This window comes from Jaculus jaculus, chromosome 1, assembly GCF_020740685.1.
Source record: "Jaculus jaculus isolate mJacJac1 chromosome 1, mJacJac1.mat.Y.cur, whole genome shotgun sequence".
Lineage (NCBI taxonomy): Eukaryota > Metazoa > Chordata > Mammalia > Rodentia > Dipodidae > Jaculus > Jaculus jaculus.
Window position 1 is genome coordinate 313,455,394 of NC_059102.1, and position 10,975 is coordinate 313,466,368.

A 10,975-nucleotide genomic window follows, 5' to 3' on the forward strand; every position below is an offset into this window, starting at 1 on the left:
CTATGAGCTATGCTCAAGAACACAGTGGAGAGCACCCGGTGCTTCTCTGGGACACACCACTGACACTGTCGTGGAATCTGGGTTTCGGATTCTGTGTACATGGGACCATGTGTGCTGTGTGTATGTGGAACACAAAGTAAAATTAAAAACACACATTTCACAGTATCTGGTTTTTATTCACTTATCTTAATTCCAGATTCCTAATCCAGAGAGATTTACTATATCTATTTCCATGCTATTATTACTTCTCACATACTTTATAGGCAGCATCTTAATATGTTTTATGGATATGATGTCATTCTTTAACCAGTACCCTAGAGGCTAGATTTAAAAAAAAAATCTAAGTTCTTTCTACCCTTTTGCAGTTACTAAAAAAAAAATAAAATGTTCCAGTGAATGTTCCTATATAGGTCTAAAATCCCTTATCTGCAATTCCGAAGTCCAAACATCTTAGAAAACGAAAATCTTTTCTAATGCTTGGCACACTCACTTGACAGCCAAACTATAGCTAAACTGCTATGAGGCTATTTATAGTTTTTATTTATACCACTTAATGTTAGCTCATGTATCTTTTTTGCTGACATCCACCTGGGTTTGATTATAGGATGTGATGCCAACTCCCACAGGATTTGTTACCAAACACGCTGTCTTGTACACACCAGCTTATCTTTCTACCATCCAAGCACCTTGAATTGCTGACGCATTTTTCAGTACTGAGAGTTTTGGATAGTAGCCCTGTCACTTTGTACATATTTATGAGTTGTAGCTTTAAATAAATTGAGAAAAGCTGACTTGCTAAAGGCATATGCCTCTTAACTTGTGATAGATCTTGTCAAATTACTCTTCCAGAGAGTAAATGAGGGGCTAAGGATTTGGTTCATTGCCTCAGAACACTTGATGTACAAGCAGGAGGGCTGAGAGGGCCTGAGACTAAGTCTGATTCCCCAGGCCCACATAAATAATGGGGTGTGGCCATGCATGCCTGTACCCTAGTCCTATGGAGAACAGAGACATGAGAATCACTGGGACTCACAAGATCTGCAGGTCTGGAAATAGCTGGATAAGCAATAGAGGACAGCCAGCTTTCTCTTCTGACCTCCACAGACATGCAAACAGAACATGTACATCTCAACACACACACACACACACACGATTAAACAACTTAGAGCACAGATATATGAAAGTGTCTTATTTCACACCAAAGCAAAACCTTTTTGACATTTGCTAATGCCATTGAGTTCATTTTATTATGAGAGATTAAGCATCTAAAATTTCTAATTGTTTTCTTTAAATGTTGGTTTACTCAATTGACTCTCATGTGTAGTACATATATTTTCCTAATTTGTTTATATTTTGATTTATATTTTATGTAGGATAACTTGTTGCACAGAAAGTTGTAATGTTTTGTAGTAATATTTATTCATCATTGGCTCATATGGAATTTATTTTTACATTTAAGAACTACACTAAACCAGTCCAAAAGTTCCCCTCTCTGCTGTCTAGGTCAGAAAACTTGCATATCCCAACAGGCCCCTGGTCCAGTCTGGGCCAAAGTCTGATCAGGGTCTCACTTTTCCACCTCAAAGTTACCTTTCAGGGTCCACAGCAGAGTACCCACCGCAGCTTTGAACCTCTGACATGACTTCTGCTATTTTCACAGGCTTGTGTGGCGTGGGGAGGGAGTACACCCAGATGAACTGGACCTCCTGTCTTGAGGTCAGCTGTCAGGTACCATTCACATGCAACCATGAGCGTAATATCGAGCAAAAAGCATGGAGGACCTACTACGACTACAATGAATAAGGCTGCGGCTCCTCCCCACCCCCAGATTTCTACACAGTGGGTCCAAGAGTCTTTTTGGACAAACACTAATAATCTGGTTATCTGAAATTCAGATTTCTGAAAGCTTCACGAGTGTTAATAATTTGAGAGGATACCAGCCCCATCCTTTCCCCATTCCTACGTCTTTAAGGACAAGTGATCTGAGAAAGAAAAAAAAAAAAGTATAGCCTCATCCCAGGGTTTGACCCACTGGCTCAATGTGATAAGTCCCAGTTCTCAGAGCTGCCATGACAAGAGAGAAAGAGAGTGGAAACTCCAGTGTGTGGCTGTCCCCTGAAGGACTTGGCCCTCTGGATTGATGAACACGTGTGGCTTTAAGGTTACAGACCTGGTTATAACTTGGGGATGACAGCTAAAGCAAACATGGGAGTTTTGGGAGGCTGAGAGGCATCGATCAAGGTCGGCCGCCTCTCCCTTCTGCCCTCACACCCCTCCAGCCAGCGAGCAAAGAGCCAGCTGCTAGGGTCTCGAGATCTGGTGCCTTTCAAATAAAGGAACTGCTTACTGGTTGCTGCACTTTGAACAAGTAACTGAATGGCTGAAAGCAAGAGGATAGGAGTCAGGATGGCTCAAGACACTGTTTATTCAAGCTGTTAAGATGTACTGTGTATGGAACCTTGTCAGTGAGACTTGTCATTTTGTCAATACCTTTTATATGTGCTTTCAGTAACCCCAGTGGTTTCACCTTGATCCTTGTTTTACTGATGCAGGTATTACTGTCCCAGACACCCAAAAGTAGAAACTAGTCATGAAAACCCTAATCCTCAACCCATGCTCTCCATGATAACCTGCCAAGTCTCTCTGTTGCTATTTTGTTATTATTGAAATTTTCTTTTTTTACCCCATTCATTTCTACCCCAGAAATCAAAATGATGGAGAGCGGAGTTTCAAAGGGGAAAGGTTGGGGGTGGGGGCGGTTATCATGGGATATTGTTTACAATTGTGGAAGTTGCCAATTAAAAAAATAAATATATATATGAATAAAATAAAATATAGAATCCATTCTCTTTATGTGCCAAGACTAAGGGATAGATGAAGAGTGAAATGCATTAGCCCAAGCTCCATGTAGCACAGAACTTCTACTTGTCTGTAAGGCTTTCAGGAATGAGTTTGCTTCCAGTTTGTGGCAGAGGTGCTGCGTTAGTATGCAACACTCCTTCCTTCCTCCCTTCCCACCACCCACTGCTGTTTCCAACCCCCATGCATCTGGCCTTGCTCAGAACTAATGAACAAGATTAAAGTTTTTATTGTGCTACACATTATTAGTAATGAATCATTACTAATACATTAGAATAAGAAATCATTACTTCTTTCTTAGTCTCAGAGATGAGAAAATGAGTGTTTGTAAATATGCATTTCCCCAAAAAATAGAATGTAAAATGTTAGTCTTAAAATGGAGGTCCCTTCACAATAATAGACACAGAGAGCATGGTATCATTCTGGCTGTCACATAGCACACAGTGGGATGGAGTTACTTCCTGGCCTAAAAAATCTATACAGAACCTGGATCTAAAGTGGGGTCTATGATGTCTACCCACACTTGAACCTTTTTATAAGTCACTTAACAACAACAAAAATGTTTATTTCTTAACTATCCAGAGTCTCTGTGATTTTTCTTTTCTACTCAATCCTTATCAAATCTTCCAGAATTTCCATTATTTTTTGTTTTTTTTAATTAATTTATTTTTATTGACAATTTCCATAATTGTAAACAATATCCCATAGTAATTACCTCCCTTCCCCCACTATCGCCTTTGAACTCCACTCTCTATTATATCCCTGCCCCCTCTCAATCAGTGTCTTTTTATTTTGATGTCATCTTTTCTTCCTATTATGATGGTCTTGTGTAGGTAGTGTCAGGCACTGTAGGTCATGGATATACAGGCCATTTTGTATCTGGAGGAACATGTTGTAAAGAGTCCTACTCTTCCCTTGGCTCTTACATTCTTTCCACCACCTCTTCTGCAATGGACCCTGAGCCTTGGAAGGTGTAATAGAGATATTGCAGTGCTGAGCACTCCTGTCACTTCTTCTCAGCACCATGACGCCTTCTGAGTCATCCCAAGGTCACTGCCATCTGAAAGAGAAGGTTCTCTAACCAAAAATGAGAGTAGCATTAATATATGGGTATGAACATTAAGAGAAGTGGGCAGTTGGATGAGGCATAGTATAATTTAGCCAGATAGCAGCAGACATTACACCCTAGGGCTCATGACTACCCATTGCAGGTCTTCAGTGTCAGGGATGTATTCCCTCCCATGGAGGGGGTATCCAGTCAAATTAGAGGGCAGTTGGTTTCCCCCATAACATACGTGCCACTATTGCACCTGTTGGGTCATTTGGCCTGGCTGCCCAACTATAAGGCTTGCAGTGTCCACTTTTGAGTATCTTCACTGATGATTTCTCTCTCTCCCATTGAACTGCATGTCACATGGCTTTTCCCAGCTTTCTGTCAGCTGGTCTACATGGAGGTTTTCAGCTCAGTTGAAGCAGGATTTCTCAGTGACCTTGTAGTCCAAGTATATGGAGTCTTCAGCAATAGGGTCTTTCCATCTATTCCTGGTGGGAAACCAAGGGCCTTGGCAATGGCCTGTAATGCTTTGAGGGTATCAGGGACCTCTCTGGCCAACAACTCACTGGAAGGTATCCCCTCCCTGTCACTGAAAATTTTCTAGTAACAATCTATGGCTCCTGAGTATTCCATTGTCCAAAAAAAGTAGGTTTCCATATGATTTATTTATATCCTCTTGGATTTTGTTTTTTTAATTTTTTATTAATTATTTTTGTATTCAGCAAATACAGTCAGTTTGGTACCATTATTAGGCTCATCTGTGACCTACACCCTCCCCTTAGCTCCTCCTTGTTGAGGTATCTGGGTCATGCATTTTGGAGTTAGCCCACAGTTATGCATAAGATAAATGTCTCTGCATGGGCTGGAGGGATGGCTTAGCGGTTAAGAGCTTGCCTGTGAAGCCTAAGGACCCTGGTTCAAGGCTCAATTCCCCAGGACCCACATTAGTCAGATGCACAAGGGGGCACACGCGTCTGGAGTTCGTTTGCAGTGGCTGGAGGCCCTGATGCACCCATTCTCTCTCTCTCTCTCTCTCTCTCTCTCCCTCTTTCTCTGTCTGCCACTCTCAAATAAATAAATATTTTTTTAAAAAAAAAGATAAATGTTTCTGCATATAATGACCCAACATGTGGCTTTGACATTCTTTCTGCCCCCTCTTCTGCAAAATTTCCCTGAGCCATGTTGGGTTCATTTCTGGTCTGCTTCAGTGATGAAGTGTTGGGGGCCTCTGGGTCTCTGTCTCTCTGATTTGGTAGGAGTTGATTTTTCTCTGTGTTGCTCTCCTTCCCCCTTGTGCTGGTATCCGGTTCACCAGGAAAACAGCACCCTTGCTTGTTTCACCAATTTTTCTTAGTTTCAGCCAGGGCCCTTTTGAGGTATGATGGGGTAGCTCTCTCCTTAGGATCTACATCTATCTGAAAAAGAGAAGCAGATTCTCCAACAGAGAGTAAGTTAGCAGCAGGACAAATGAGATAATCCTTACTTTTTTTTAATAGAGAATTTAATAGATGTAGGCCTTCTTGTAGCCCATGATTGATTGTAGCTTGATAATGGAGAGTGGGCTTATGTTTGGATATGGTTCTGACCTGTTTCCCAGATCCAGCTATGGGTCCTGTAGCACTGAGGGGATCAGTTAGCCAAATCAAGTTGGTTCCCCACCATGGCTGTGTTCCACTGTTGTACTTGTGTGGGCATCACAACAGGTTATTTGCTGCTAAGTAGGTTAGACCATGAGTTGGTCATTTTCCCCCAGTCGCCCATGTAGCACCTTCTGGCACTTGACGTGCTAACTGTCTGGGGACTGACTCTCTTCCAGCTTCCAGCCATGCCATTCCATTTTACGTGTCAACCACATAAGGTGTCTTCAGCAGTAGGGTCTTACCACTAACCTTTGGTGGGTTAGTGCTCCCTCCACCTTTCCTTTACTCAATCTCTTCCCCTGACCTCACTTAGGCCTTTTTGCCCCAATTAATCTGTTCTTCTACTTACATATGTACAACACCAGAATCCCCATTTTTAAAAGAGGAGCCAAGTCAGACAGCAAGAAGTAAAGGTTAGATCAGCTCTCTAATCCTCTGGCTTACTATCCATTTGCAATGGCCCCTTATTCACAGTGTCATGGTTGAGAAGAAAAGAGCTGAGAAGAGGAGGGGAGTGGAATGGGAGAAGAAAGATAAAAGGATAAATGAGACTTTTCAGACACTTTGGAGGGCTGCAGAGAAGACACATGGATTATTTTGTGACGCTTTACTGTCAGGAATGACCTATTATACATGAAAGCTATTCTTAATGATTTTGTTTTCGATGACAAGGAGCTATATTCACTAAAACAACACAATGTTCAAACTTGGTGGTTAAAGCAGAAGAGTCTCAATACATCCTAGTTTGGTGCTCTGTATATCATCCAAAATTACAACTGAGGAACCATGGTAGCTTTTAATTTTTTTTTAATGTGGTACAAAGAAATCGACTGAATCTAGAAACATAGGAGCATGATACTTTTATTCATATAAACACTTCTTTAAACCAATTGGTTCACATGTGCCAGTTGTTTAAGCAATAGCCGTCTTCAAGCTGATATCTTCATAGATTAAAAGACCACAGATAAAATATAAATACTTAGAAAAGTAGATAAGCAAGATGAGAAAACTTGAAAGGTATGATGAAATTTTAGATTCAATGACTACTAAAGACCTCACTCTTGCTCTGAAGTGAGTAAATAAGATGAGGAAAAAATGTTTCTGCTGACATCTATAATTATATGCTACACTGCCACCTGAGGAAACAGCTACAAGGGAGAAGAAAATTAACTACATGAGCCTAAATTCAATACTGGTAAATAAACATCTGAAAAGTACACAAGAAAAGCTACATGAGGGCAGGAAAACACCTCATTTGGTGAACTGCCTGCCTCAAAACCATGAGGACCCGAGTTGGATCCTCAATAGCCACAGAAAATGCCAGGCCCATGCCGGTAAGCACCTAGAACCTCAGGGCTGGAGAGGCAGAAATAGGAGCATCCCTGGTACTCACTGGAGAGCTGGTCTCACCTAATTAATGAGACTCAGGTCAGTGAGAGACCACCTCAAAAAAGATGGCTGCATCCCTGAGGATGACACCCAAGACTGTCTCTGACCTCCCCACACATGTGCATACACACCTGTTTGTGTAGACACACACACACACACACACACGCGCGCACACACGTGCACGCACACACAGATGCATATAATAATACAATGAATCAAAGATTCAAAACTAAAGACAGAACTGGGCATAGAACAAGAATTGGTTTAACATAAGAAATAGAAGAGTAAAATTATAACAGAATGAAGACTGAACTGAAGGCACGTATTGTCTGCAGTACAGCACTGTAACCCTCCTGCACACAGCCAGCCCACCCTCCTGAGAAACGACCATGACCTCTGCACAGCACATAAGGAAGGCACCTACCTGGACGTTCTAAAAGGGAAACACCAACAGGCAGATGGAAAGTCCACGAAACATAGAAAGTGAACTCAGTACATTCTCTTACTACACTGGCATAATTCTAAAGCTTACAACAAAATACAACTAGAAACCAACAACAATTTTAAGCTCTAAAAATGTGGATATTAAGCACTTTTAATTAATTCATAAACGGGAAGCCTCAACAGAAATAGAGTAGCTCAAAACTCAAAGGTAGAAATATTTAAAAGACAACACAGAAGATGTAGGATGTAGTTTATAGCAGTAAATGCTTACAACAGTGTGAAGAAATATTTTCAGACCAGGCGGGGTGGAGCACGTCTTTAATCCCAGCACTCGGAGGAAGAGGTAGAAGGATTGCTGAGAATTCAAGACCACCCAGAGACCCCATAAAGAATTCTAGGTCAGACTGGGCTAGAGCAACACCCTAACCTGAAAAATAAAAACAAAAACAAAAAGAGAGAGAAATATTTTCAAATCATTATAAGTTTCAACCTCAAGAAACTGGGGAACAAGAACAAAATAAAAACCAAAGCAGGCAGGAAGGAAAAATAAAAACACTATGAACTCAAATCTGAAATGGACAATTGAGAAAAAATCCTGAAACAGCCACTGGGTTCTTAGAGAAGATCAATAAAATTTAAAACTTTTAGCATGACTGAAACAATTAAAAGAAGACCCCAATATCAAGAAGGAAGTAGAGGATGTCATTAAGAATCCTACATTTAAAAGGGGAGTAAGGAAATACTATAAATAAATTTAACAACTTAAAAAGGACAAATTCTGTCAAATTCAGAAATAACCAAAATCCAAGAGTAAAAAGGCACTATGAAGTCCTACTCACCATTAAAAAGTGAATTCATAAAAGCCTGCAAAATACATATCTAGGCCCAGATTCTTTTTTTTACTAGTAAATTCTACCAAATATTATCAAGGGTTAATACCCCTTTTGTATGATCTTTCCATAATACAGAAGATGACAAAATTTCCCAGCTGACTTTTAATATGACAAAAATAGTACAAATATGAAAATTGTAAAAGCAATCTCTCATGAACTTACAGACACTTGAGTAAGTTGGGATCCGTTCTAATTATGCAAGGTAGGTTCCATATTTGAAAATCAATATAGACTTATCAATAAGACAAAGATGAAAAACCATGATATTAACTGAAAAAGCAATCAGTAAAAGTCCACACTTGTTCTTAATGTTCAGCAATCTACTCTGGCCTTATTCTGTAATAGCTTGCTTATATTCTGGTTATGCAATTGTTTTCATTATAATGCATTTTTTATTTTTCAAAAATTTTTAAGTTATTTATTTGAGAGAAACAGAGAGAGAGAGAGAGAGAGAGAGAGAGAGAGAGAGAGAGAATGGGCACGCCAGGGCCTCCAGCCACTGCAAACAAACTCCAGACACATGCGCCCCCTTGTGCATCTGGCTAACGTGGGTCCTGGGGAACTGAGCCTCGAACCAGGGTTCTTAGGCTTCACAGGCAAGTGCTTAACTGCTAAGCCATCTCTCCAGCCCTATAATGTATTTCTTGAACCTAACTCTGGAATTATTATTTTTTGAGTATTTTTCTCTTCCTCCTATCTAGTAATTTTTTCAATAGTTTGGGTTATTTATTCCTCTTCTACTGGTTTGGAAGCTGTGTTTTATTTTTGTGCCATAAGATTCAATCAATACCTATCTTCCTTCTGAAAATATTTACAATATCTCTTGCAGTTTGCATAGTTTTCTGACTTTCTCTCCTGAAACTAGTCACCATATTATTATGTAAATACTTAAACATTAGAAACATATTTATAATTCCTTTACTTAATTACTCCTTCTTACTTTTTAAAACTATTTTATTTATTTATGAATAGGGGGAATAAATGGACATACCAGGGCCTCTGACCACTTCAAACAAACTCCAGACACATGCAACACCTTGTGAAACTGGCTTACGTGGCTACTGGGGAATCAAACCTAGGTCCTTTGGCTTTGCAGGCAAACCCCTTAACTGCTAAGCCATCTCTCCAGTTCTCTTTTTTACCTCTTGTTCTTTCTCTCTTGTGGTCCATCTCTTTAAGTATGCCTGGCAGTCTTTTTCAAAAAGAGTTAGAAATAAACTCTTCCATAAGTATGAGTTTTTCAACTTTTGTCTTAAATTTTTATTTCAGCCTTTTTTTTTGTTTTAGACAAAGTCTCCAATAGCCCAGGGTAACCCCAAACTCACTATAAGCTAAGGATGACCTTGCACCCCTTATCCTCCTGTCTCCACCTCCCAAGTGCTGAGAGAACAAGCATGTACCACTATGCTGAACTTCACAATGTCACTCTTTTTATTTATTTATTTGAGAGCAAGAGAGGGAGAAAGAGAGAATGGGGACACCAGGGCCTCCAGCCACTGCAAATGAACTCCAGATGTGTGTGCCCACTTGTGCATCTGGTTAACGTAGGTCCTTGGGAATCAAGCCTCGAACCAGGGTCCTTAGGCTTCATAGGCAAACACTTAACCGGTAAGCCAGCTCTCCAGCCCATACAACTTCACTCTTAAGTTACATTTTAGGAGGAATTTTCACTCAGTCCTTTTAAGTTGTTCCCTTATCTCCCCAGAAGCAACACTAGAAAGCTCTATTGTTAGTCACATTAAGTTTTTTGTTAGCAACTAATGGTTTCTAACTGCTTTTGCAAGTTAGATCCTTCTATTCTTAGCAATTTCATGATGGGCTGTGATTTATCTTTCTTAGGACTTTTTGTTTTCCACCAATTTTGGAAAATTCCTGGCTTTTGTCCTTTTAATATTGCCTTGTTCCTACTATCTCCATTCTGTCCTTCTGGAATGCTTACTAAATGTACTTCGAACTATTTCTTTGTATCACCCACATGTTAGCTTCTCCACCCTCAGACCTCACTGCTACACAGTCAGGGCTCACCACATATCTGTAAAGCAAATCAACTATTTATTCTGAACCCATCAAGGAAATAAAAATAAATGCTGCAGCCACACTGAATATCTCCTGAAGGCCAATTTGCTAGTAGCTAAGTCTTCAACCCAATAGCCCAAGTAAGATACAAAGATAGTGAGAAATGGGTTCATTTAATTTCAGACAGGAAATATACAGGTAACCACTCAGGAGCACAGGGAAGGAAGCTGTGATTTGATCTCTATGTTGAGCAACATGCATTAAGTGTCTAAGAAAATACGTAGCGCATCAACCTAGAAACACATAAAAATGACATGAAATCCATATTTAGATCATGTTTAAAAACTCCCTTTGGATACTAACTATAGAATAGTACTGAATTCTAGTTTGTACTGACAATGCATCTACTGGGATATAATCTCAGATTACTATGAGATAAGCATTGTATTTTCTTTTTGTTATGCTGAGGCATAAATTGAAATCACTTGCCCAGTCAGGCAATTAATTAATTAGGTACGTTTGGGCCAAGGTTTGCTCAACTCTAGGGCCCACAATTTGCCCCATGCCACAGAAACCTTAGATGCTGTCTCTGGGTCATGCTTGGAAAACACAATCAGCTCCCAGTCAGATGGTCAGTAGTCAACCAGTGCCTTCGGCTCAGGATCCAATCTTGCACCTGG